The 27442-nt window shown below is 40.1% G+C and overlaps 1 long non-coding RNA gene across 1 annotated transcript; it reads left to right on the top strand.

Annotated features, from left to right (window-relative positions):
- Window positions 1–40: 40 nt before the first annotated feature.
- On the top strand, window positions 41–27205 carry LOC124267944. Its single transcript, XR_006896159.1, has 2 exons — window positions 41–85; window positions 25927–27205. It is a non-coding gene; the product is annotated as an uncharacterized LOC124267944 (long non-coding RNA).
- The last annotated feature ends 237 nt before the right edge of the window (window positions 27206–27442 follow it).

The raw sequence follows: 27442 nt of genomic DNA, 5'->3' as shown, positions 1-27442 counted from the left end.
TGTGTGAAGCCCATTTCTGGTGTCCCCCGCCGTGATGTTGCTGGAATATTGCCAAAAGCGGCGTAAAACCAAACAAAGTCAGTCAGTAAGAGTAACACGTGTCATGGATGTAAGCTCAGGTTTAAACAACATGCAAGAAGTTTGTTATCTTATGTTTGTGTCATTACTCAGGTTTTCACATGTGCAATATTTGCTTCATATCCAATGTTTGTGTTATATCTCGTGTTTGTGTCATATCATATGTTTGCACCATAGCCTCTGTCTGCACCATATGCAATATTTGTATCATGTCCTATGCTTGTATTATGTCACACCTATATGTGTGTCATATCCAAGATCTGTGTCATATCCCAAGTATGTGTCATAACACATACATGTATATATGCCATATCCTCTAGGTCTGTCATATCTCATGGTTTTCTCATGCTCTGTTTCATGGTTATATATATCCCTTGTCTTTATACCTATACCATTTATATCCCACGTTTATATCATGTCCCTTCAAAGTGTTATATCGAATCGTTATGCATCTTAATGTCATACGACACGTTAACGTCATGCCTTTCGTCTACGTGGAAGCTTTTGCAAATGTCATTCCCCGTGTTAATGTCATATCCTGTGTTAACGTCATATCCTATGTTAATGTCATATCCTGTGTTAATGTCATACAATGTATTAATGTCATATCTTGGGTTAATGCCATACCTGTGTTAATATCATACCCTATGTTAATGTCACACCAGTGTTAATGTCATATCCTGTGTTAATGTCATATCCGGTGTTAATGTCACACCCTGTCTTAATGTCGTACCTGTCTTAATGTCATACCCTGTGGTGATATCATACCTGTGTTAATGTCATATAATGTGTTAATGTCATATAATGTGTTAATGCCATTCCCTGTGTTAATGGCATACCCTGCGTTAATACCATATCGTGTGTTAATGTCATATCCTGTGTAAATGTCATACCCTGTGTTAAAGCCATTCCCTGTGTTAATGTCATACCCTGTGGTAACGTCAAACCTCACGACAATGACATATTTTCCAACATATAGTTCAACCAAACCCCGAACACCCGGTGTCCACAAATGTCTTAAGACAGATATACAAGTCTGTTAACCAAGAGTAGGACATCGTGACATATCGAACACACACGACTTTCTCATTCACAGATTAACTTCAATATCATCAGTGTACCGTGCTTAAGAAAGAAATTTAATTACACGGATTTGTATTTTCTCAAATAGAATCAGTTCTTGCTTTGTGCTAAACATTTCTGTTGGCGATTTAAGTCCATAATACCGTGTCAGGTATTCCCAATCGCAATCCGCTTAACAGCAATGCCAGCTGTTCCGCACCAAGATGAAAACCCTTTAGAAATAACACCAATTGAGACAGCTAAAATCAGAACTGTTGCGGTGTTACACGACTTATTCCACCGATTCCCTATCCGGTTACCTAGTTGCTGTGTAGCTGTCGTCGTATTGACCGACTCAGCCAACGTTGCCGTGTCGCCGCCAGATGTCGACTCTCAAACCATTGATTACTAAACAGGGGAGCGGAGTCAATGGCTTAGAATGGTGTCCACAAAGTTCAATAAAAGTCAATTTGCAACTTGGAAATGTGTAGCCACGATTTTCTCCGTTTGCTGATAATTCCAAAGTCTAGGCGGAACTTATGTCAACAATATATTTGGCTACTGGTTATCTTTGGCTATTACAAGAAACGGATAACAATTCGATAAGTTATCTTGTTGATAACCTTTGCTTTGTTTGCTGTTGAATGAACACGATGGCAAAAATATTACGACAGAGTTTTGAACAAAAATAAATGCTTTATACGCATGCATAGTGATAAGGCGGCTGTTCGTGATTGATATTGGGAATTTTCTCCGACTGAAATGCTTGTTCGTATTCGAAGACACCGAATTTCCATTTTGGTTTTTATGGTTAAAGGGCGCCCTAACCTGTACACCATTATGTCTCAGTGTGCTGGTTTGGTGTGTGCGTCTGAAGTACTCCAGAACCAAGTGAGTAAGTTGGGTTTAACGCTTCTGTGAACTGTATCATATTATGAAATAGACATTTTGAATGGTGCACTTAATATGTATATATTATTTCACAGCTGTATCATATTATGAAATAGACATTTTGAATGGTGCACTTAATATGTATATATTATTTCACAGCTGTATCATATTATGAAATAGACATTTTGAATGGTGCACTTAATATGTATATATTATTTCACAGCTGTATCATATTATGAAATAGACATTTTGAATGGTGCACTTAATATGTATATATCATTTCACAGCTGTATCATATTATGAAATAGACATTTTGAATGGTGCACTTAATATGTATATATCATTTCACAGCTGTATCATATTATGAAATAGACATTTTGAATGGTGCACTTAATATGTATATATTATTACACAGATTTGTATGTAACCATACTTATAATAGTGCCAATAATAAAACGGACTTAAAGCCCTTACGGGGTGTGTTTTGGGGACGCATAGCCATTCCTATTGCAATATCATGGTATATCAGCTTCGTGTTGGAAGAATTCCTGAAGTGAAGGTAGTCTAGACGTTTGCTGCTTAAGTGAGACCAGCGATCATGGTATGGTGCAGACAGACCTAGTAACATAATCAGATCAAGTGTCGGATTCGAACCCACCATCATAACTTTCTAACACACCTAAACGCTGACACCAAACTGTAGTGCCTAGGACGACTGCTGTAAATAGACGTATATTTGTTGCTGTTGCTGTTGCTGTTGCTGGCGCTGTTGTTGTAGCTGTTGTTAATAATTGTACATCGCGTTGTCCGGAGTTGCTTCCCTTGGCTACCAGGGGGATGCGACCTTTTTCTTTGAAAATCTCTGTACTACGATGTGATAGACAGACTGCAACTTGGTCGTCACATTATCTGTACATTATCTATTTAATGAATTATGCGTAATCTTGGGAACCAATAATAAAAATACCACAAAAAAACTTGGTCGTCACGAACATTTCCCACACAAAAGACTAACACGTCTCATTTTTATAAGCTTAATTCTTCAGTCAATTCTCAAACATGTGTTCCTCATATCACGCCGCAACTACTTTTATGTGCGAAAATGCAATTATTCAGTGTCGATCGTATTAATCAATTCTCCTGCACCATATTACCCAACCAAATATTTCCGTGATTTTCCGACAGAGAGATTTGTGCCCAATCAAGAACGGTTCTACATACAGCATGATATCAATTGGCACCTACGGGATTGTAGCAGATCAAGTGCGACATATTGGCATATCTTCTTCATTGTAGCGGAAATATGTCGATATTATTCTATGCTCCACCACCGAGCCATCTGTAGCACAAGCGTCAAGGACTGCCCTAAGAAGTCCAATCGTAGCATGTGTTCATTTAACGGTACAATCACGGCAAAACCTTAACACTAATACGATAATATTGCGTTGTCATGACAACAGGAGGAAAATGTTTCTGAAGATTGTTTGTTGGAAGCTAATCGTAGCAATATCGCTGCTCTTTCAGAATTTTTACCGTTAGTATGGCATTGGGATATTTTTCTGGTCATGCAGCCTGTTAAATGAAACCAATTTCTTCTAAAACGTTAATAGAATGAACCATTGGCTTGTGTCAACGCAATTCTCTTTTACCAGTGTTCTTGTCAGGCTGGTCCTGGGGTCGAATCTTATTATGATGTTTGGTTTGTCAACGCCATAGCAGAGCTCTATGGAGAATATGGTCAATAACGTCAAAGACCTGTGACATGTGGGATCCTTCCCATACTATTCCCAGGTGAGGTTCCGTGATAAGAGTTAAACCAAATTCATGATCTTCAGGTGCATTGGGGTAGTCTAGTGGCTAAAGCGTTTGCTCGTTACGTCAATTACCCCGGGTTCGAATCCCCGTATATGCACAATATGTGAAGCCCATATCTAATGTCCATAGCTGTGATTTTTATAGATTATTTCTGAGGTGAGGTGAGGTGAAATTGGGTTCAACGTCGTGCTTGAGAATATTTCGCTCATATGACGACGTGCATGCGTGTGTATGTGTAGGTGCGGCTGCTTGTACTAGCCCAGACTGAAGCTGGGTTTTTTATAGTGCTAGCCCACTGAGATACCATTATACTGACTCCGAGCCGACCAGTCCTTGTACCCATTAATGCCGAGCGCCAGGCAGGGACCAACAAGTACCATATTTTAACGTCTTTTGGTATGACGCGGTCGGGGATCGAACCCGCGATCTTCCGCTCTCCGGGCGGACGCTGTAACCACTACACCACGGAGGCGGTAGATTATTTCTGAAAGAGGTGTAAAGCCATTCTCACCAATTCACACTTTATTGGCAGGTTCGGAACTAGACTGGCTAAAGTAGAGTTCAAATCGAAGCCCATACCCGACTAATATCACTGAATGTTGTTTTATGCCGCTGTCAGCCGTATACCAGTTATATATTAGCTTCCTTGTCATTATTGAGTGAGAGCCAAACAAATAGGTAACTGACAAAGCGTGAACGAGGTTTAGACTTGGTCTTACAAATCTAATGATCAATGAAGGTAGAACACATGATTTAAAAAAGTCTTTACGATAGTGCTCTTTGTGTAGTTCTGGAATAGAAGATGAATTCCATTTTATATTTTTGTGGCCAACTTTTAAGTTAGTGTGAATAAAATATCTTGGCGAACATTATTGTCCTAATCTAGTCAGTTATACCGTTTTTGTTAATCTCTTGGCAACAAAAAATGAAGCAATTTTGTCTGATAATGCATTGTATGTACATCACGCACTGAAACTAAGAAATTGTATTGTATGATTATTCTACCAGTTCACTGAATGTAGATATCCATGGTTTATATTATTGAATGAATGATTACAGCAGAATGAATATGTTTACATATTGTATCTATGATTTGTATATAGGCCAATGGCCTTTGATGCAATACACGCTTTGACTTGATACGATGACAAGCAGTCACCCAATCCACAAAACCTGACCAAGCAATCCCCACTAAGCTGAATGATATGCAGACACCTGTATTTCGGCCATCATTTATGGATACCATTTATGGACGTCATTTATGGATACCCTTACGTCATCAAATGACGTCAGTCAAGTCTTCATGGGCCGGCACTGAACATATTTCCTTCCTTCATATAAATGAAATAAATGCACGGGCCCCTTTCACAAAGCGATCTTACCGCTATTCTGACGATAGACGTAGCGCTAAGGTCGCTTTTTGGAATGGGGCTGTGGAGTCGGTTATCTGGGGTTTTATGTATACTGCAAAGCAGCCCAAATTACAGTTTCATGAGCTAGCTGATTGCGTATATTTTTAAAGATCTATATTGAAACAGCAATCTATCATATTCATTTCTTTCATAAATAACACGTTAAGGACATATGCGATGCTCTATTGATTTTTGTCCCATTGAATAAAAATAGGGTATTGAACAAAATGTGCATACACGATATAAATCCATTCCCTACTTAACGACGAATAGACTGAACAAAACAAGCAGGACTCAGGTCCTATCATTAGATCAAACATTTGAACAATACCACTGAAACCGCCAGGTCGGAGAATTGTTATTCACAGCACGGGGCTGATTTGAACATTATGTCTGAAAGTCCCATTGATTCTCGACTTTACGAAATCAACGATTATCTTGCAGACAACGGTCCTCTGTTCGTGTATCTGGCATGCATTTCATAAATGATTGACGCCGGGAGAAATCGACATGTTATGTGGTGCATGACGGACGCACGGTACATCCCTGCCTGTTCGACGTCCAGGGGTGCCCTGTGATATCGACAGCTATTGACAAGCTTGTTGACGGGATCATTTATGGTCAATAGACAGCGAGACAACAATTGTCACGCATTTATAATTCCACTTGTACAGAGCTTTCGGAGCTTATGTGATTAAAGTTTAATTTGTGAAACGTCTTGGGTGTTTTGCAGTCAGTTTATACTATGTTCACAGCACCCGGGAGATTGTGAGAGAGAGTGGGTTCTTTGTTGCCCTAGACGCTAGTCGTAAGAGCTGAATAATGAATGGGTGGTTACAACGCATGAACTGTTTGATAGCGTCACGTCCCTCGACGTCGTGGATATGTGTTCATGCTATCAACCATTAGTATAGACTGTATATATGTTACAGTCAGATTGAGAAATCAGTCATTTCGTGAAATGACTAAAAATTTCAGTCATTTCGAGAAATAACTAAGAGGGTCAGCCATTCAACTATCCCTACTGCTCGTTCTCTTTCTTCCTGGGTTAACCTTGGCATTCTCTCTGTGTGACTTTATGTGCAGTGATATTGCAGTGTTGGACAGGCCATTTATACTGATTTTTCACACGATCTTTCCCATGTATCCGACTAAGACATGTGTTTGGGTGTGTCTGAGAGTCGGGGCAACAAAATGCGTTTTGGCGATTTGTTTCGTGAATCACGAACATTGGCAATCGAACATTGTAAGCACATTTACATCAAATTTGATGGAAACGTCCAAACCTATTTATATAGCCAATAGCGAAATGGCTGATCCTCTTAGCCATTTCACGAAATGACTGATTTCACAATCTGACTGTAACATATACAGGTGGAATGGTACTTGCTGCCGCAGAGAATAAGATCAACTTTCTTTTAAAATCATTTTGGCAGCGTTATTTTACCATCATGTCTTGATTAGCAAAACATACTAAAATGTTTTCAACGTAATGAATAGTACAAAAACTCATCCATTCCTCCTTCCATCACTCACTCACTCACTTCTCACAAGGAATGGATAGAATCGGCATGAGAAAAACTATTGGTTATCATATTGGCAGCGTTATTTGGCCACCATGACTGATTAGCAAACAAATACCAAAAAATGTTTTCAACGTTATGAATAGTACAAAACACTCACCCATCCCTCCTTCCATCGCTCACTCACTCACTCGCTCACTCACTCACTCACTCCACTTCATGGGAGGGTTAGAGTTGGTATGAGAAACGGGACATTTGGGTCTATCGATCAAGTCAAATGTTTTAATTGTATATAAGAATACCTGTATAGTATTTACTCTTTCAATATCTAACATCAGGATTTAGGGACAAAGTAACAAAATGATTTTTAGCAAAAATGACAAATACCAGTATCTCGATGGATTCTAATTCTACAAAGAAACGCAATTCTATGTAATGAATTGTAGCACCAAGGACCCCCGTGCTCGCTGTAAAATTACACAACGATTTGGGGATTAAAAATAAAAAGTATAGAATTGGATGACACGGTTTGTCACTGGTACATGATCTTAAATAAAAACGTGTAAAATAGAATTTCTGTATTGATTTCATATTTTAATATGATAAGTAATTAACCTGAAAAATAAAAATGGGAAAAAAAAGAAAAGGAAAAAATTAACCTGAAGAATTTCAAAATGTTCAAATGTTAAAAAATAATAACAACTTGCAAGACGTTTGGCTGAATCTCCGCAGATTTGCTGCGTTACGTAAGCCATGTACATTCTTTATGAATGGGAAACCAGCGATATGTTAATATCTGTTTGTGTCTTTTTGCTTTTGACTCCGAAAGAATGAGGTTTAACCCCATCAATAGGTTTTAGACTCACGCCAAAATTCTAGCACACGTCTGAAAGTCTTATTTTATCCCTTTTTGTTCAAAGCGTTCACGACTCAGTCAAACATCCGCAGCATCATTTCAAATCAGCGCCAGAATAAAAGAAAAGATTTGAAAAAGAGCAGCCAAACAGCCGTCGACCTGTCTGAACCGGAAGTGGAAGTGGATGTTGTTCGTCGTGCGTACAAACAAGGCCGCGCAGAAAGACAGCAGAACCATCACATCACCTCGTTCAACTTTATGACACAGATCGACTTCAACTTTCAATAAAAGCAATCCCTCAGAATTCTCTCTTGTACCCCCACTCGAGAAACTCCGGACACGAGCAGCCGTGACTTTATCAACTTCATTTCAATTGATTCTTTCTCAATTTGCCCAAGCAATTTTACACCAATCTCAAGTCGACTCATTTAACTTGGCGATGCCGTCTCGCTCCTTTAATCCCATAATGTCTCTAGGATTGAGAGGCAAATCAGTTAATCTGTGTATACAGACAGTAAATGCGATGGTATGAACCTTACTACGCTGTAATCTCCAAGGTTTCATCTACTCTGCATCATCTTCTTGTTCCTGAAGCCGCCATGACCACGGTAAAAGCACGGCTCTTCGCTGCGTCATTGTTGGCTAAGTTCATTATGCTTTACATCGTGTCTTAAGCAAGCCTGTGAAAGCGAATTCTGGAATGGTGTGAAGACGGTGCCGATTGTTTGGTTTGTGTTTATGTAATTATATTAGCTGTATCCACCCCAGAAGCTACGTATGATGGGTTCGGGTCATCCGGTCTGGCATCGACGCCGAGTATTTATTTTCTATTGAAAAAATCTGATTATGGGGCTTCAGTGATTAGGAGGTATTAACAGGTAGCTTTTCAATGCTACGTTGTATGTTCTATTCAATTATACACTGATGAAAAAGTTAGTGAAGATTTGTTGGATAAATGTGAGTTAAAAGTCTGCATTCTTTTTGAGTGGTGAAATTTATTTGTTTTGGATGTTGTTGATACGATCAGTTGTGGGTTGACTAGTCGTTACAGGTTTTTGGAGGTGAGTCAATTCGAGGTTGGATTTAAAGAGTAAGTGAGTGAGTGAGTTTGGTTTAAAGCCGACATTGAACTTTTATAGGTCAGTGTTTCAGTTTCACGTGAGAGTGAGTGAGTTCAGTTTTACGCCCCACCCAGCAATATTCCAGCTATATGGCGGCGGTCTGTAAATAATTGAGTCTAGACCAGACAATCCAGTAATCAACAGAATGAGCATCGATCTACGCAATCTGAATACGATGACATGTGTCAGCTAAGTCAGCGAGCCTGACCACCCGATCCCGTTAGTCGCCTCTTACAACAAGCATTGGTTACCGAAGATCAAATTTAATCCAGATCTTCACGGGTCACTTCGCGTGAGAGGAAAGCCGTGGTGCAGATCTTATCTACAATTTGTTGAAACAATAAAGCATGGGTATAGTGACGTCAACCCCAAAACAAACAGGGTGGAACCGCGATTCAACCCGTGAGACGCAGCTCCGAACCATGAATTGCAGCTCCTTAGTCCGCTGGGCTACCCGTGTCCCTTGGGAGGGATTCACTTCGACATACGGATCATACCCAGTGGTTAAGGCGTCCGCTCGTCACGCTGAAGACCCGGGTTCGATTCCCACATGGGCATAATGTGTGAAGCCCATTTCGGGTGTCTCCTGCCATGATATTGCTTGAATATTGCTAAAAGCAGCGTAAAACTATCCGCACTCACACACGCACTCACCATTTGAACTTTTAACGGCCGCAGTTGTTGCATGAATAACAACCAGAACCGCCAACCAGACTGTCCCGTTGTTTTCCTTTAAATAGCCCAAACCGCTGCATCTGTGCTCCTCAATTCCCCCACTCATCACAATCGCCACATCATCGTCGTTGATGCTGCTGATATCAAGCTGTTACCTGCTGAAGACGTCGCTACCACGCACGCTGTCATTCATTCGGGTTCGCTGTTTGGCGCCTGTGAGCATATGACATTCCTCACATGTTCTCCACATCAGTACCAGGAAACAATCGCTCTCCATCTTCTTCAACCTTAAACGTACTGGCGAGTCTCTGGCAACGGAATTTAAGGGCTGGCTGTTTGATCGTTACTATCTGAATCTGGTCGATCTTCCATTGTTGTTTGGATACAGTGGCAAACATCTAATCACATGAAACAAACATGCAGTCAAACAAATAATAATTCATTTTTCGGAAAGTCCTGAACGTTGTTTTGTCTGAACATCAGACAAGATTGTGTCCAGATTCCAAGCATAGAGTTATTCCCAGTGTGACTTCAACAGACTTCAGAGTAAATAGACAGTCCAACGCAACTCTAAATGCTTGAGCAAGTCTAGATTGCCTCGGGTCTGGGATTGGTTTGGTTGGTTTGTTGTTTAACGCCGCACTCAGCAACATTCCACCTCACGGTCTGTAAATAATCGAGTCTGGACCAGACAATCCAGTGATCAACATCACGAGCATCAGTCTACGGAAATGGGAACCGATGACATGTGTCAACCAAGTCAGCGAGCCTGACCACCTGATCCTGTTAGTCGCCTCGTACGACAAGCACGGATTCCTGAAGATCAGTTCTAATCCGGACGTTCACGGGTCGTTCGTTCGTTCATTTATTTATTTAAATCAATATTCACATTTGGCCATACACATTTTTGAATAGGATAAATATATTTCTGTGATCAACTGTCAGGCTACGTGATTATAAAACTTAAGGAACAAGTCTGATATAAGTATTGTCTCTACACTTGACATGAGATGATATAAGAAGTACATTCACAAATCCGAAAAATATGATGGCCTCATCAGTAATTATCACTAATGTCGGTAAATATTTCGAAGCAGGCCCTGTTCCACAACTCCATCTTGGCGAAGGCGACCGTAAGACCAAAAGCTTTACCTCAGAGCTGCGATAGCTCTGTGGGACAGGCAGTATTAATTATCGCTGTGGCAGTGTTCAGATCGTCTAGCAGTTTTTCTCACAGTCCCGGAACCATATTAGTTTCTCAGTTGCCTAGCCTGTATGTAATTCTATATCAACAAATGAGGCAAGTCTAGATTTTCCACCGGTTTTGAATCTTTCCTAACGTTAGGTCCTGTTTTTCAATTTTCATGCAGTCATTTATTGATACCACCAGAGACCATATAATAGATCTATTATATGGTCTCTGATACCACTGTTACATTTTTTTGACCATTGGCGAGCGTATGTGAGTGAGTGCGTGAGTTTGGTTTTACGCCGCTTTTAGCAATATTCCAGCAACATCACGGCAGGGGACACCAGAAATGAGCTTCACACATTGTACCCATGTGGGGATTCGAACCCGGGTCTTCGGCGTAACGAGCCAACGCTTTAACCACTAGGCTACCCCACCGCCCCGAGCGTATGTGAGTTTGTCTTATTCAATAGTTCAATTTTGTTCTTTAAACAAAACGTGTGAGTAGGGTTTATTGTACTTAAAGAAAACCTACAGCAATAAAGGGGCAGAAATCGAACTTTGCACATTATACTCATATGGGAATCGAACCTCGGTCTCCGGCGTAACGAGTGAACGCTTTAACCACGTAGCTACCCGCCATCCTGTAAACAATATTGGGCGGTGGGGTAGCCTAATGGTTACAGCGTCCGCTCGTCACGCTGGAGGCCCGGGTTCGATTCCCCACAAGGATACAATGTATGAAGGCAATTTCTGGTGTCCCCCGCAATGGTTTTAAAACCATACTCACTACCTTAAACAACACGGCTTCCTCGGGTAGGCAATCAGTTAATGCGTTCACCGTTCATGATCACACTGAAAAACCGGGTTCGAATCCTCATATGGGAACAATGTGACGCTGATGTGTCCCCAAAGTGATATTGCAGACATATTGCCCAAAAGGCTTAAAACCATTCTCATTCACTTAAACAAGATAACTTTGGAGGCTTTTTAAATCCATGTTACCAAATACGTCTATTCTGAATTAATTTAACTTCCCACGGGATATAATCACAATTAGAGCGCACCCTAGTGGTGTGTCGTGTCAGAAACAGACACTTCTCTCGTGAAATATCGTCACGCGGGATTCGTCACGTGACAACTGCGCGAGAACATGAATCACTCATCCTGCGCCGCTTCTCAGCTAAACGTCAATGCAGTCCTCATCTCTTAAACCACACTGCAGTGAAATGTCGTCTTGTCACGCATGCACTCGTGGATATTCCAGCTATCAATTCCGACATTTCTAACAATGCGATTAGTAAAAGGAGAAATGACGTCGTAACTGATAAACCTCTAGCGGGCTTGGCTCTTACATCCCATCCAAACTTCGTTAAGTCGAATAAAGACATGTGTCGACTTATCCGTATTTCAAGAAAACGGTATATTGATAAAATAACTCGTGTCAGCATGGATTTTGAGTAGATATACCTTTCTTTTAGAAAGGGAAGAACATTTTAAAAGTTACCAAAAAAGGTTGAACCTCAACCCATGTTCCAAATTGACCAAATGCAAAAACAACGAAACCATACTATTTCACACAAACGTTAATAATTTCTGTACATAACTTCTCCAAAACCATTATCTAATTACCACATGCCAGTGTTCATGATGTGATTCTTATATACACACATCCGTAGCTCAATAATCTGCGTTAAGTATGATCAACAGTCTGAAGCTTGTCTACCACAGGCTCGTATACCATTATCTTGGTATATACAACAGAACATTTAAGTCACGATTCAGTAAAGATAAACGACCCGAAGGTCACAAATAGATTAATTCTCTTGGTATGGCACCAGAATCAGGACCATATTCTTAGATTCATTGTCAGCAACAGCTGTGTGTGATACACAACCACGATTAAATCTCGACCAACAATCTTCCGACCATCGAAAACTGCAGCGGCTTTGGTAGTGCCAAAGGAAAAGATTCAAGGTATTGCTGAAGTATTGTTACGATGACATCGCCATAAACACCAGATTCATCAGATGCTGATGCTATACAGGATATTCTTTGCACAAGGCTTGCAAGATGATGGAACGAGCGAATAATGCCTCGTGATGATGTTTCTTGGTGATGAATCAGACACATTATTTTCCTGTTTTGTGCCAGTCCAACCCCTTTTGTAAATCCCATAATCTAGTTAACAATATTTCTTGGCATTGAGGGAGGTTCTCATTTGAGTTCCTATGGCTCAATGCCAGATTTGTTTATGTACGATCGTCTTAATTCCTGGTATTAGAAAGGATAACGCAGTGGAATGGGAATCTATACGGAAAAGTACTTCAAAGCAGAGTGAACTGAGATTCTGAAAATATTCGTTTTATAATTCTCAGCGCTATTCAAATAATTTTGATTGATGAGCACTGTCTGTTTTATGTCCCACTGCTCGGAGTCTTATATAAATACCATCTCCTGTGTTGAGAAATATTACGTTTTTTCAATTTCTTAACAGAAAATATACGTTGTCGTCGTAAGAATCAATTTTATTATTTACTTCCTGACGCCGGGAATCTAAACAAAAATCTTGAATGTTACTTTATATTTGTTATCTTTCTTTTCGGGAAAATTTGAATAATTATAACTCACATTGCCTGCTATCAGTCTTAGAGTATAGATTTTCAGATTTGTGTTTTCAAGATGATAAATAGGGGTTTACAAACTATAAATGGAATGATTCAGCACATGGGTCTCAAGTCACATCTTCATCAAACATTGTGTCCCTTGATAAAAAGGTACAATTATGAGTAAGGAGAGTTATTACAGTGGGATCTATATTTTCACAGACATATTGTTCAGGCAGATTGAGTTTCAAACAGGGATGTAGATTTCATATGATGCAAGTGTGTCCTTTCGTTTTGTGTTGCTGACGATGGTAGGGTGAGCCTTGTGGTTACCGTGTTCGTTCGTCACGCCGAAGACCGGTTCGATTCCACACATTAAGGTTGAAGAGGGCCTATGGAAGCTTAGTGTTTAATGTGTGCTCTCGTGACGACGGAAAAACCTTGGGTCTCTTCCCAATATCGTCCTGTGTAGTCCACAAACGGAATCTTTGGTTGTAATGTTGGTTGAATAGTGCTAAAAACAGATAACCCCACCCATTCTATGTTTCAGAAAACGAAACATATTGCTGGGTTTGAGTGCATGCGTGCACATGTATAGGGGTTGTGCGAACGAACGTGCGCGTGCGCGCGTGTGCCCGTGTGTACAGCATAGACGTTAACTGGAACCGGGCCATGTTTTCAGATTGTCCTAAATGCAAGAATAACAAAGCTGACTATTTCAGACAAACGTTCCTAATTTCTGTATATAACTTCCACAAAACCATTATTTAATTACCACATGCCAGTGTTCATGCTGTGATTTCTATATATATACACATGTGCAATTCTATAACCTAGGTCAAATAAGATCAACAATCTCAAGCTTTTCTACCACAGGAGCGTATACTTTTATCTTTGCATATACAACAGAACATTTAAGTCACGATTGAGTAAAGATAAACGACCCGAAAATCACATATAGATTAATTCTCTTGTTATGGCACCAGAATCAGGACCATATTCTTAGATTCATTGTCAGCAACAGCTGTGTGTGTGATACACAACCACGATTAAATCTCGACCAACAATCTTCCGACCATCGAAAACTGCAGCGGCTTTGGTAGTGCCAAAGGAAAGGGATTCAAGGTATTGCTGAAGTATTGTTACGATGACATCTCCATAAACACCAGATTCATCAGATGCTGATGCTATATAGGATGTTCTTTGCACAAGGCTTGCAAGATGATGGAACGAGCAAATAATGCCTCGTGGTGATGTTTCTTGGTGGTGAATCAGACACATTATTTTCCTGTTTTGTGCCAGTCAAACCTTTTGTAAATCCCATAATCTAGTTAACAATATTTCTTGGCATTGAGGGAGGTTCTCATTTGAGTTCCGATGGCTCAATGCCAGCTTTGTTTATGTACGATCGTCTTAATTCCTGGTATTAGAAAGGATAACGCAGTGGAATGGGAATCTATACGGAAAAGTACTTCAAAGCAGAGTGAACTGAGATTCTGAAAATATTCGTTTTATAATTCTCAGCGCTATTCAAATAATTTTGATTGATGAGTACTGTCTGTTTTATGTCCCACTGCTCGGAGTCTTATATAAATACCATCTCCTGTGTTGAGAAAGTTTACAGTTTTTCAATTTCTTAACAGAAAATATACGTTGTCTTCGTAAGACTCAATTTTATTATTTACTTCCTGACGCCGGGAATCTAAACAAAAAACTTGAATGTTACTTTATATTTGTTATCATTCTTTTTGGGAAAATTTAAATAATTATAACTCACATGGCCTGCTATCAGTCTTAGAGTATAGATTTTCAGATTTGTGTTTTCAAGATGATAAATAGGGGTTTACAAACTATAAATGGAATGATTCAGCACATGGGTCTCAAGTCACATCTTCATCAAACATTTGTGTCCCTTGATAAAAAGGTACAATTATGAGTAAGGAGAGTTATTACAGTGGGATCTATATTTTCACAAACATATTGTTCAGGCAGATTGAGTTTCAAACAGGGATGTAGATTTCATATGATGCAAGTGTGTCCTTTCGTTTTGTGTTGCTGACGATGATAGGGTCGGCCTTGTGGTTACCGTGTTCGTTCGTCACGCCGAAGACCGGTTCGATTCCACACATTAAGGTTGAAGAGGGCCTATGGAAGCTTAGTGTTTAATGTGTGCTCTCGTGACGACGGAAAAACCTTGGGTCTCTTCCCAATATCGTCCTGTGTAGTCCACAAACGGAAGCTTTGGTTGTAATGTTGGTTGAATAGTGCTAAAAACAGATAACCCCACTCATTCTATGTTTCAGAAAACGAAACATATTGCTGGGTTTGAGTACATGCGTGCACATGTATAGGGGTTGTGCGAACGAACGTGCGTACGCGAGTGTGTGCCCGCGTGTGCACAGCATAAACGTTAACTGGAACCGGGCCATGTTTTCAGATTGTCCTAAATGCAAGAATAACAAAGCTGACTATTTCAGACAAACGTTCCTAATTTCTGTATACAACTTCCACAAAACCATTATTTAATTACCACATGCCAGTGTTCATGCTGTGATTCCTATATATACACATGTGCAGTTCTATAACCTAGGTTAAATAAGATCAACAATCTGAAGTTTGTCTACCACAGGTTCGTATACCATTATCTTGGTATATACAAGAGAACATTTAAGTCACGATTCAGTAAAGATAAAGGACCCGAAGGTCACAAATAGATTAATTCTGTTGTTATGGCACCAGAATCAGGACCATATTCTTAGATTCATTGTCAGCAACAGCTGTGTGTGATACACAACCACGATTAAATCTCGACCAACAATCTTCCGACCATCGAAAAATGCAGCCGCTTTGGTAGTGCCAAAGGAAAAGAATCAAGGTATTGCTGAAGTATTGTTACGATGACATCGCCATAAACACCAGATTCATCAGATGCTGATGCTGCGTAGGATATTCTTTGCACAAGGCTTGCAAGATGATGGAACGAGCAAATAATGCCTCGTGATGATGTTTCTTGGTGATGAATCAGACACATTATTTTCCTGTTTTGTGCCAGTCCAACCCCTTTTCTAAATCCCATAATCTAGTTAACAATATTTCTTGGCATTGAGGGAGGTTCTCATTTGAGTTCCGATGGCTCAATGCCAGCTTTGTTTATGTACGATCGTCTTAATTCCTGGTATTAGAAAGGATAACGCAGTGGAATGGGAATCTATACGGAAAAGTACTTCAAAGCAGAGTGAACTGAGATTCTGAAAATATTCGTTTTATAATTCTCAGCGCTATTCAAATAATTTTGATTGATGAGTACTGTCTGTTTTATGTCCCACTGCTCGGAGTCTTATATAAATACCATCTCCTGTGTTGAGAAATATTACGTTTTTTCAATTTCTTCACAGAAAATATACGTTGTCGTCGTAAGAATCAATTTTATTATTTACTTCCTGACGCCGGGAATCTAAACAAAAATCTTGAATGTTACTTTATATGCATTATCTTTCTTTTCGGGAAAATTTAAATAATTATAACTCACATTGCCTGCTATCAGTCTTAGAGTATAGATTTTCAGATTTGTGTTTTCAAGATGATAAATAGGGGTTTACAAACTATAAATGGAATGATTCAGCACATGGGTCTCAAGTCACATCTTCATCAAACATTTGTGTCCCTTGATAAAAGGTACAATTATGATTGAGGAGAGTTATTACAGTAGGATCTATATTTTCACAAACATATTGTTCAGGCAGATTGAGTTTCAAACAGGGATATAGATTTCATATGATGCAAGTGTGTCCTTTCGTTTTGTGTTGCTGACGATGGTAGGGTCGGCCTTGTGGTTTCCGTGTTCGTTCGTCACGCCGAAGACCGGTTCGATTCCACACATTAAGGTTGAAGAGGGCCTATGGAAGCTTAGTGTTTAATGTGTGCTCTCGTGACGACGGAAAAACCTTGGGTCTCTTCCCAATATCGTCCTGTGTAGTCCACAAACGGAATCTTTGGTTGTGATGTTGGCTGAATAGTACTTAAAACAGATAAACCCACCCATTCTATGTTTCAGAAAACGAAACATATTGCTGGGTTTGAGTACATGCGTGCACATGTATAGGGGTTGTGCGACCGAACGTGCGTACGTGCGTGCGTGCGTGTGTGCCCGCGTGTGCACAGCATAAACGTTAACTGGAATCGGCCCATGTTTTCAGATTGTCCTAAATGCAAGAATAACAAAGCTGACTATTTCAGACAAACTTTCCTAATCTCTGTATACAACTTCCACAAAACCATTATTTTATTACCACATGCCAGTGTTCATGCTGTGATTTCTATATATACACATGTGCAGTTCTATAACCTGAGTTAAGTAAGATCAATAATATCAAGCTTTTCTACTGCAGGAGCGTATACCATTATCTCGGGATACACTTCAGAGCATTTAAGTCACGATTCAGTAAATATAAACAACCCGAAGGTCACAAATAGCTTAATTCTCTTGGTATGGCATCAGAATCAGAACCATATTCTTAGATTCATTGTCAGCAACAGCTGTGTGTGATACACAACCACGATTAAATCTCGACCAACAATCTTCCGACCATCGAAAAATGCAGCGGCTTTGGTAGTGCCAAAGGAAAGGGATTCAAGGTATTGCTGAAGTATTGTTACGATGACATCTCCATAAACACCAGATTCATCAGATGCTGATACTATACAGGATATTCTTTGCACATGGCTTGCAAGATGATGGAACGAGCGAATAATGCCTCGTGATGATGTTTCTTGGTGGTGAATCAGACGCATTATTTTCCTGTTTTGTGCCAGTCCAACCCCTTTTTGTAAATCCCATAATCTAGTTAACAATATTTCTTGGCATTGAGGGAGGTTCTCATTTGAGTACCGATGGCTCAATGCCAGATTTGTTTATGTACGATCGTCTTAATTCCTGGTATTAGAAAGGATAACGCAGTGGAATGGGAATCTATACGGAAAGTACTTCAAAGCAGAGTGAACTGAGATTCTGAAAATATTCGTTTTAAAATTCTCAGCGCTATTCAAATAATTTTGATTGATGAGTACTGTCTGTTTTATGTCCCACTGCTCGGAGTCTTATATAAATACCATCTCCTGTGTTGAGAAAGTTTACGTTTTTTCAATTTCTTAACAGAAAATATAAGTTGTCTTTGTAAGAATCAATTTTATTATTTACTTCCTGACGCCGGGAATCTAAACAAAAATCGTGAATGTTGCTTTATATTTATTATCTTTCTTTTCGGGAAAATTTATATAATTACAACTCACATTGCCTGCTATCAGTCTTAGAGTATAGATTTTCAGATTTGTATTTTCAAGATGATAAATAGGGGTTTACAAACTATAAATGGAATGATTCAGCACATTGGTCTCAAGTCACATCTTCATCAAACATTGTGTCCCTTGATAAAAAGGTACAATTATGATTGAGGAGAGTTATTACAGTAGGATCTATATTTTCACAAACATATTGTTCAGGCAGATTGAGTTTCAAACAGGGATATAGATTTCATATGATGCAAGTGTGTCCTTTCGTTTTGTGTTCCTGATGGTGGTAGGTGAGCCTAGTGGTTCAATTCCACACTTAGACGTTTTAGGGGTCGTTAGGAGACCCAGTGCTTAACGTGGAACCTAAAACTATTAAGGGAGGCAACTCTTCACGTCGACTTACTTTAGAGTAAACAAGATAGTAATCCCGTGCCCTACCATACAGGCATACAAAAGCAAAACGAGACAGACAAAAACAGACATACAGACAAACATACAGACAAACAGACAGACAAAACATACAGACATACATACAGACAGACAGAACATACAGACAGACAAACAGACAGACAAACAGACAGACAGACATACAGACAAACAGACAGACAGACAGACAAACAGACAAACAAACATACAGACATACAGACAAACAGACAGACAAACAGACAGACAAACATACAGACAAACATACAGACAGACAGACAAACATACAGACAGACAGACAGACAAACAGACAGACATACAGACAAACAGACAGACAAACAGACAGACAACAGACAGACAGACAAACAGACAGACAAACATACAGACAAACAGACAGACAAACAGACAGACAAACAGACATACAAACAGACAGACAAACATACAGACAAACAGACAGACAGACAGATATATGTGAGTACATGAGTATTGTTTTCAGCCTCGTCAAGCAATATACCGGCAACATGACGGTGACAGACAGCAGAAATCGGCTTCACACATCGTGCCTACTCTGAATCGAACCCTGGCTGTGGCGAGACGAGCAAACACTATGTTTCCCAAACGGACATATATCAAACGTCACCTGACAGATATATGTTCTTACGATCACGGACATCAAAGCCTTTATTAACGAGACAATTGTAAATACAAGCAAATATGCCTCTTTTGAATATGGATGCTATTGCTAATATGAACAGTCTGTGATCCAAGGAGCGCTGGAACAACATCAGTACACTACATCAATAAACCATTAAGGCCTCTCAGAAAGTCGTTCCTAATACAAACTGGTTGACAACGGACAATAAATATGCAATATAACCCAACTTATGACATCAGTACAGACACCACGTGTTCAGCAGTTCCACATAAGCATTAATTCCTCTCGCTGTTCCCCACGGGATGTCTCTGGCTCTGGACCCCCTCCGTTGATGATAACCCACGTCTTCGGAATTCCACTGCGGGTATACGGTTCCTGATAATCACCTTTCTATTAGATACAAGGGACGTACTTGATTGCAACCTTCCCTGCTACACATCACTAGTCTTGGTCTGCGATTCTTCAGAAAGGTCAAATTTGACCAGAATGACGAATAAGCCCGCCCCACCCTCTCATCGAAGCAGGAGCGGCTGAAAGGTTGACCTTGTATCTCAACATGGCCTCATCTCTAGAGTAGCATCGTGTAGATGTGTGGACCACGTAACGGTACCTGTATATTTGGTATTTACCTGGGCTGCCATATTGTTAATGTTGGGTTTGGCGTGTAAGGAATTGGCAATTTGGTACGATAGAAAGGTGATACCAAGGTAAAGCCGAAAGATCGCGGCATTTGCAAACAAACACATATGTGTATCAGTAGTGACCTGCGGACAAGATGGCCCGCCCCACTGTTTAGATAGCTAGCCCTACCACGGGAGGCCAGGCTTCCGTCTCCATGGATTTAGGAAGCTTGTGGGGCTTTAATGTATTTATATACGTTGCTGTAATATATATACTGTCGTGTTGGATTAGGGGTGTACTTTAACCCTTGTAGTAAAACATTATCACATCTGCACTGATCGCACCTCTTGCCCACGCCCCAACCCCACCACAATCCCCCACCTCTCTCAAAATCTCCACACGTTCTCCCGCTTTACTTTCCACGTATTTTTTAACATTGATGTTAGTGAGTGATTTGGGTTCAACTCCACTTTGAACAGTTAGGTCAGAGCCTGACTTCACAGTAATCTGTTGGGGAAATCCTATATTTACGGAGATCCTAGATACCTACCTTCTTTGTGAAGCTCATGATATAGAGTATGATGGGGGTAATACAAGGATTATATTCTGCACGAATCTAATATTCGAACCCGCTATCCTCGGATCCTATCGCGTATAAGGGACGCAACTTTGTAACGGCGCCCGAGACAACTGTGCCAAGATGCTTCCCTGGCTCATTATAGTCCAGGAGGAGACTCTCAAAAGAGGCCTAGAAATAGGATTTCGTAGCCTCCCCAGTACTGATTTTGTTTGACACTATTTTCAGTTAGTATGATGTCTTGGGCTCATGAAAAGGCCTGTAGTACTCTCCGATTGTGGTATCAGATGTCTACGGTCCTAAAATGAGCTGTCAAAAGTCACAAAGTTTCAACGCTTTAATAGGTGAAAAAAATGCAGTCAGAAATACAACAATCATACACATGCAAAATACATCATCATAAAATAATTGTTTGTTTCATATTTAGCCAACATCAAGCATTCTGGCAGTTTATGTGACCGATAAATACGGGGCATGTGACAGGATGAGTTCACAATGCCATTTAGAAAGTGGTCAAATGTAACATGTAAAGAGACTGTTCTGACTTTCATACCTTTAAATCCAATCTAAAACCACACATGTTCAAGATAGCCTTTGAACTGTAGCTCTTTGCCTTACTTGCATTTGTATTTGTGCGCTTTGAGCATGCATAAGCATGGATATATGCGCGTTACAAATATGCTATTATTATTATTATTTTGGGATTACACTTTCTTAGGAAAGTACAGATTCTAGTACTTTTGTTGGGTTGAGTCCCATCCGGGATTCGAACCCACACCGTCAGAGTCAGGCATCCAACAAAAGTACTAGAATCTGTATTTTACTAAGAAAGTGTAATCCCAAATATAACAAATGTTACATGTGGAGGATGGTTATCATGGTACAAACATGATCTCTTTTCAAAATATACTTCCCATCAAAAGTTTAGACTCTTACTAGTGTAAATATAACCACTTACTTCTGGCAACGGTTCTAAACTAAAGTTTGCAAAATATCCCATATTGTTTAAAGGTACTGTTTACACGAGAACTGATGTATTGTAAAACAAATTCGTAACGTTGAAAAGATTATTGTCATGATAAAAATCAGTAAATAATGGCGAATTCTTAACAAAACTGTTCACATGTACGATATTTGCACATGCTTTTCAGCAATTTGATGCATGATCCTCGTGCAATTCATCTGCATAAGGTTTGCATTTGGTTCCCCCAAATTAGTGGAGAAATCAATCTTCGATGTAACCATATATATAGATAGATAACATATAGTGAGTGTTTTAAGTGAGTCTAAACTTTTGGTGGGAAGTATATCTGAAATATCATGATGTTATACCATACTGTTTCAAATCAAAAGACGCATGATCATTTGAAATTACTCGGCACCAATTAAAAGCACGTAGCGGAGTACAACGTACGTAGAGTTGATGTATTTCCACCATCTTTAAAAAACTCCTGACCTGCAGTGATTATCGTCTTTTATCTTCCCTCGTGACTAAAGACAAATCCAAATCATCTGTCCCACTCGTCATATCTTCCCTAAGAACACCTTCTGGTATCACAGCTAACGTTCCCTAAGCAGGAACCCACGCAATACATCATACCGGTAATCAAGATTAATGGCAAAAGTGTAACAACATCCAATTTACATTGTATACTGTGCGTGAGTTTCTGCTCAAATGTTTAAGAGTCTGCAATAAACAATACATTATCTTGTCAAAGGAGACCATTTATCTTCAGCCTCCTGCCGAGAGCAATGGCAGCAACGTCCAAGCTTGTGCCATGGTCAGAAGGTCAGAGGTGGAAGGTAAACTCAATGAGCAGTTTGTCCTCATGCCGAGTCACGCCATACTGCGTTATAGCGTTCTTGCCATTAGGGCTCGTCCTGCTCAGATTCCTGCTTGGTCTGAAAACAGTTGGACTCAGAGGTCACGCACCATCTGGCGGTGATTACCTCCCTTGTTTTGGGCTTCCGCAAACAGAGCTTGGACACGTGTTCGCATTTGTTTAGCACGATTCGGCTTAGTGTTACACACGGAACACATGCGAGAGATTCCGCTCCCACGTTTTGTACCGTATAGCACATAGATGCCATCGCTGTAACTCTGTAATGTGTCTTTTGAAGATTTAATGCTGAAGAACGATAAGCTGGTCGATATTTGGTCCTGAATCGGAAAGTATATCACAGAATCCCATAAGGGATGCAAGCTGATGTGTCATATCTATTTTCCGTTTTTCAAGTAACATTTTCCATTTGAACTTTGCTTGTCAATAACTGAATTTAACCTGACGCTTTGTTCTGAGGTATTCTGGTGTTGTATTTTTATAATTGAGATGGTGTTGAATGTTTAAACCACTCTATACATTTATTTAAATAGTTTAACAGAACTGACTTTGAAATCGTACGGAAGGAGGTATTTAAATAATATTCATTTTATTTTTTTCTTCTACCACTGGTGTGGTTACTAAATCGCATAATGACATAATCATTTCAATTCTTTGTTCTAATTTGCTCCATAAACATAAAGTTTCCCTGACTTTGGTATTCAGCTATACACAGTAGCAATGGTCTAATCACTAAAGCCAAATACACGTATAAAGCTTTACTTTGCCGAATGTTTTGTTTTTGTGGTTACAGCCAAAGAATTCCTACACATATAGCCAGTCAAATAATATTTCACAGGATGGGCATTAATGGTTCAGATGTATGGCACCAATGTATGTTTGTAAAATTTATGCAAAACATTCTTCAAAATGCTGTCTGCCTCACTGAAGACTTCTGTTTTCTTTTATGAAATGTATGTTTTGGTTGAATATATTAACAAGTATGAATATATCAACTTTCAAAGTTTGTTATTTTCAAAGTTTATAATACACCTTAGCTGACAGCTGCAATATGGTGAAGTTACATACTGACCAATCAGCAGTTGTATCAGTCTCCAGAACTTTGATTGGTTCACTGCTTCCAGCTGACCCAACACACTCACTCACTCACCCTTTAGACAATGAAGTTGATTGGTCCATTGTCAGTGCCTTCACTCAGCTGTGATAATGTCATAGTCCACATCATAATCTGTATCCGTCATCCTTCAACACACTTACACTGTCACCTCCATTCACACTAATTCTGTTGCTTGTAGGAGAGTAGTTAATATATATCACACTGCTGGCAAATCAAGTCAGTTGTGTATTAGTGATTATTCTGTTACACAGAAGCTTTAATGCATAGTTAATTCTTCTGTGAAAAGATGGTGTAAATTAGAATATATTTTTCATTCTTGTTAACAAGTTATTCTGTAATATTTTGAAGAAGTGTTTCAAATATTTATAGAGTTCCTATGCCTGGTGTAAATATTGTCTTGGTGTTTGATATGAACGTGTGTCCACAATGCATGGAGCTTGTAATGTCCTGTGGCTATCAGTTAATGCTGACTCAGGTTCAGTGTTCACAATTCCCTGTGCTGCAGTCACAATGGCATGTTCCACTGGCTATCAGTTAATGCTGACTCAGGTTCAGTGTTCACAATTCCCTGTGCTACAGTCACAATGGCATGTTCCACTGGCTATCAGTTAATGCTGACTCAGGTTCAGTGTTCACAATTCCATGTGCTGCAGTCACAATGGCATGTTCCACTGGCTATCAGTTAATGCTGACTCAGGTTCAGTGTTCACAATTCCCTGTGCTGCAGTCACAATGGCATGTTCCACTGGCTATCAGTTAATGCTGACTCAGGTTCAGTGTTCACAATTCCATGTGCTGCAGTCACAATGGCATGTTCCACTGGCTATCAGTTAATGCTGACTCAGGTTCAGTGTTCACAATTCCTGTGCTGCAGTCACAATGGCATGTTCCTGGCTATCAGTTAATGCTGACTCAGGTTCAGTGTTCACAATTCCCTGTGCTACAGTCACAATGGCATGTTCCACTGGCTATCAGTTAATGCTGACTCAGGTTCAGTGTTCACAATTCCCTGTGCTACAGTCACAATGGCATGTTCCACTGGCTATCAGTTAATGCTGACTCGGGTTCAGTGTTCACAATTCCTGTGCTGCGGTCACAATGGCATGTTCCACTGGCTATCAGTTAATGCTGACTCAGGTTCAGTGTTCACAATTCCCTGTGCTGCAGTCACAATGGCATGTTCCACTGGCTATCAGTTAATGCTGACTCAGGTTCAGTGTTCACAATTCCCTGTGCTACAGTCACAATGGCATGTTCCACTGGCTATCAGTTAATGCTGACTCAGGTTCAGTGTTCACAATTCCCTGTGCTGCAGTCACAATGGCATGTTCCACTGGCTATCAGTTAATGCTGACTCAGGTTCAGGTGTTCACAATTCCCTGTGCTGCAGTCACAATGGCATGTTCCACTGGCTATCAGTTAATGCTGACTCGGGTTCAGTGTTCACAATTCCCTGTGCTGCAGTCACAATGGCATGTTCCACTGGCTATCAGTTAATGCTGACTCAGGTTCAGTGTTCACAATTCCTGTGCTACAGTCACAATGGCATGTTCCACTGGCTATCAGTTAATGCTGACTCAGGTTCAGTGTTCACAATTCCCTGTGCTGCAGTCACAATGGCATGTTCCACTGGCTATCAGTTAATGCTGACTCAGGTTCAGTGTTCACAATTCCCCGCAATGCTGCAGTCACAATGGCATGTTCCACTGGCTATCAGTTAATGCTGACTCAGGTTCAGTGTTCACAATTCCCTGTGCTGCAGTCACAATGGCATGTTCCACTGGCTATCAGTTAATGCTGACTCAGGTTCAGTGTTCACAATTCCCTGTGCTACAGTCACAATGGCATGTTCCACTGGCTATCAGTTAATGCTGACTCAGGTTCAGTGTTCACAATTCCCTGTGCTGCAGTCACAATGGCATGTTCCACTGGCTATCAGTTAATGCTGACTCAGGTTCAGTGTTCACAATTCACGCTGTGCTGCGTTACAGTCACAATGGCATGTTCCACTGGCTATCAGTTAATGCTGACTCAGGTTCAGTGTTCACAATTCCCTGTGCTACAGTCACAATGGCATGTTCCACTGGCTATCAGTTAATGCTGACTCAGGTTCAGTGTTCACAATTCCCTGTGCTGCAGTCACAATGGCATGTTCCACTTGGTGCTTCTCACAAGTTCATTGAGGCTACATTTTTTAACTCGTATCATTTAACAAAATACCTTGTGACGTGTGTATCATCAGAAGTTGGTAATACACTTTATTACCAAGGGCGAAAATATCGAGGTTCATATTTTTCATACGATGCCCTTTGGCAATATATCACTTTGAAATGGTGACGTGATGTCATGAACAATGCTATGACGTCACGTTACTTCTATGACGCTGCGTTCTACATGCAGCAACGGCGGGTAGCCAGCCTATGCTTGAGTAGATTTGGGTTTATTTTCCTCAATTTGATGACTTCGTAATAAATAAATCATTATATTCGTGCTCCATACCATACTATGTTTACGCACACTGGTGCCTAAATATCGGTATATCCCGATGTGACATGGACACTCATATAATATCCTCTACGTACTTCCACACAAGCAGAGGGGCAAACACATGACAAGTTATAAGCATGTATACATTTGACGTTCTGTACACTGTGGGCTTCTGAAAGGGTCAATCCGTACCTGGATATTTTCTAGCTGACACTATTCTAGGTTAAAAAAGGGATCAAAAGTATTCTTATGTTGGTAAAGTTCCAAGGGCAGAAATAGACATTTTATGACTGGCCAGAAAAGCACTTGATGTCACCATTGTTATAAGTATATCTACACTTAATACATGATTGAAGGAATGTATATATTTTTGCAACAAGTTTCAGTTACTTTTTATCAAGTTTTTTGAAAACTAAAGTGTCTGGAGAACCAGGTTATATTGATCTGGACCAACTTGAGGATGAGTGTCTTTCTTAAACTGATCCTAAAACTTCTTGAAATGTAGAGCATGCAACTGGGAATCTTGAATAATGGACTTTACTACATGAATGTTAAAAGGACTGCTTCTTCTTAACAGTTTTCATGTCACGCTCCATAATCCCTGTGGTCCACAGTGATTCAGTATGATCCTCTGTGATCCTGCGTTTGACCACCTGTGACCAAATATGATCCATGGTGCTTCTGTGTAACCACCTGTGATCCTCTTTGATTCTGTGTGATCTGATCGGTGATCCCATGTGACCACCTGTGATCTTCTGTGATCACCTGTGATCTTCTGTGATCACCTGTGATCTTCTGTAATCCCATGTGACCACCTGTGATCTTCTGTGATCCCATGTATCTTATCACATTGTGTTGATTTCACTGTCGAAAATGTCACCATGGTTATAAGTGCCACTCAGACTTCATACATTTATGTTACCTGAAGCTTTGAACAATTTGTACAGCAATAAATTATATCACTGGATTTGATCTGTTGTGTTTAATATCAGTCAGTAGAGACTTCAACAGCTATCCGACATGAACCTGTCCCTACCACCCAGACAGATCTACTCCTAAACCCGCTACTATCCACTCACACATGGCCAGCTGGTCAGGCTGAAGAAGCATGTGGTCTCTACAGTTATCTCCACTCACTTGGACGTATATATACTTACCAACCAATGCAACATGTCAATCAGTACTAATCTCCTTTGTCACTTCA

The sequence above is a fragment of the Haliotis rubra genome, unplaced genomic scaffold, assembly GCF_003918875.1.
Source record: "Haliotis rubra isolate DU_JTF1 unplaced genomic scaffold, ASM391887v1 Scf135, whole genome shotgun sequence".
In the NCBI taxonomy this organism is placed as follows: domain Eukaryota; kingdom Metazoa; phylum Mollusca; class Gastropoda; order Lepetellida; family Haliotidae; genus Haliotis; species Haliotis rubra.
Note: the sequence above shows the minus strand (reverse complement) of the source record. Positions and strands in the feature narration are given on the sequence as shown.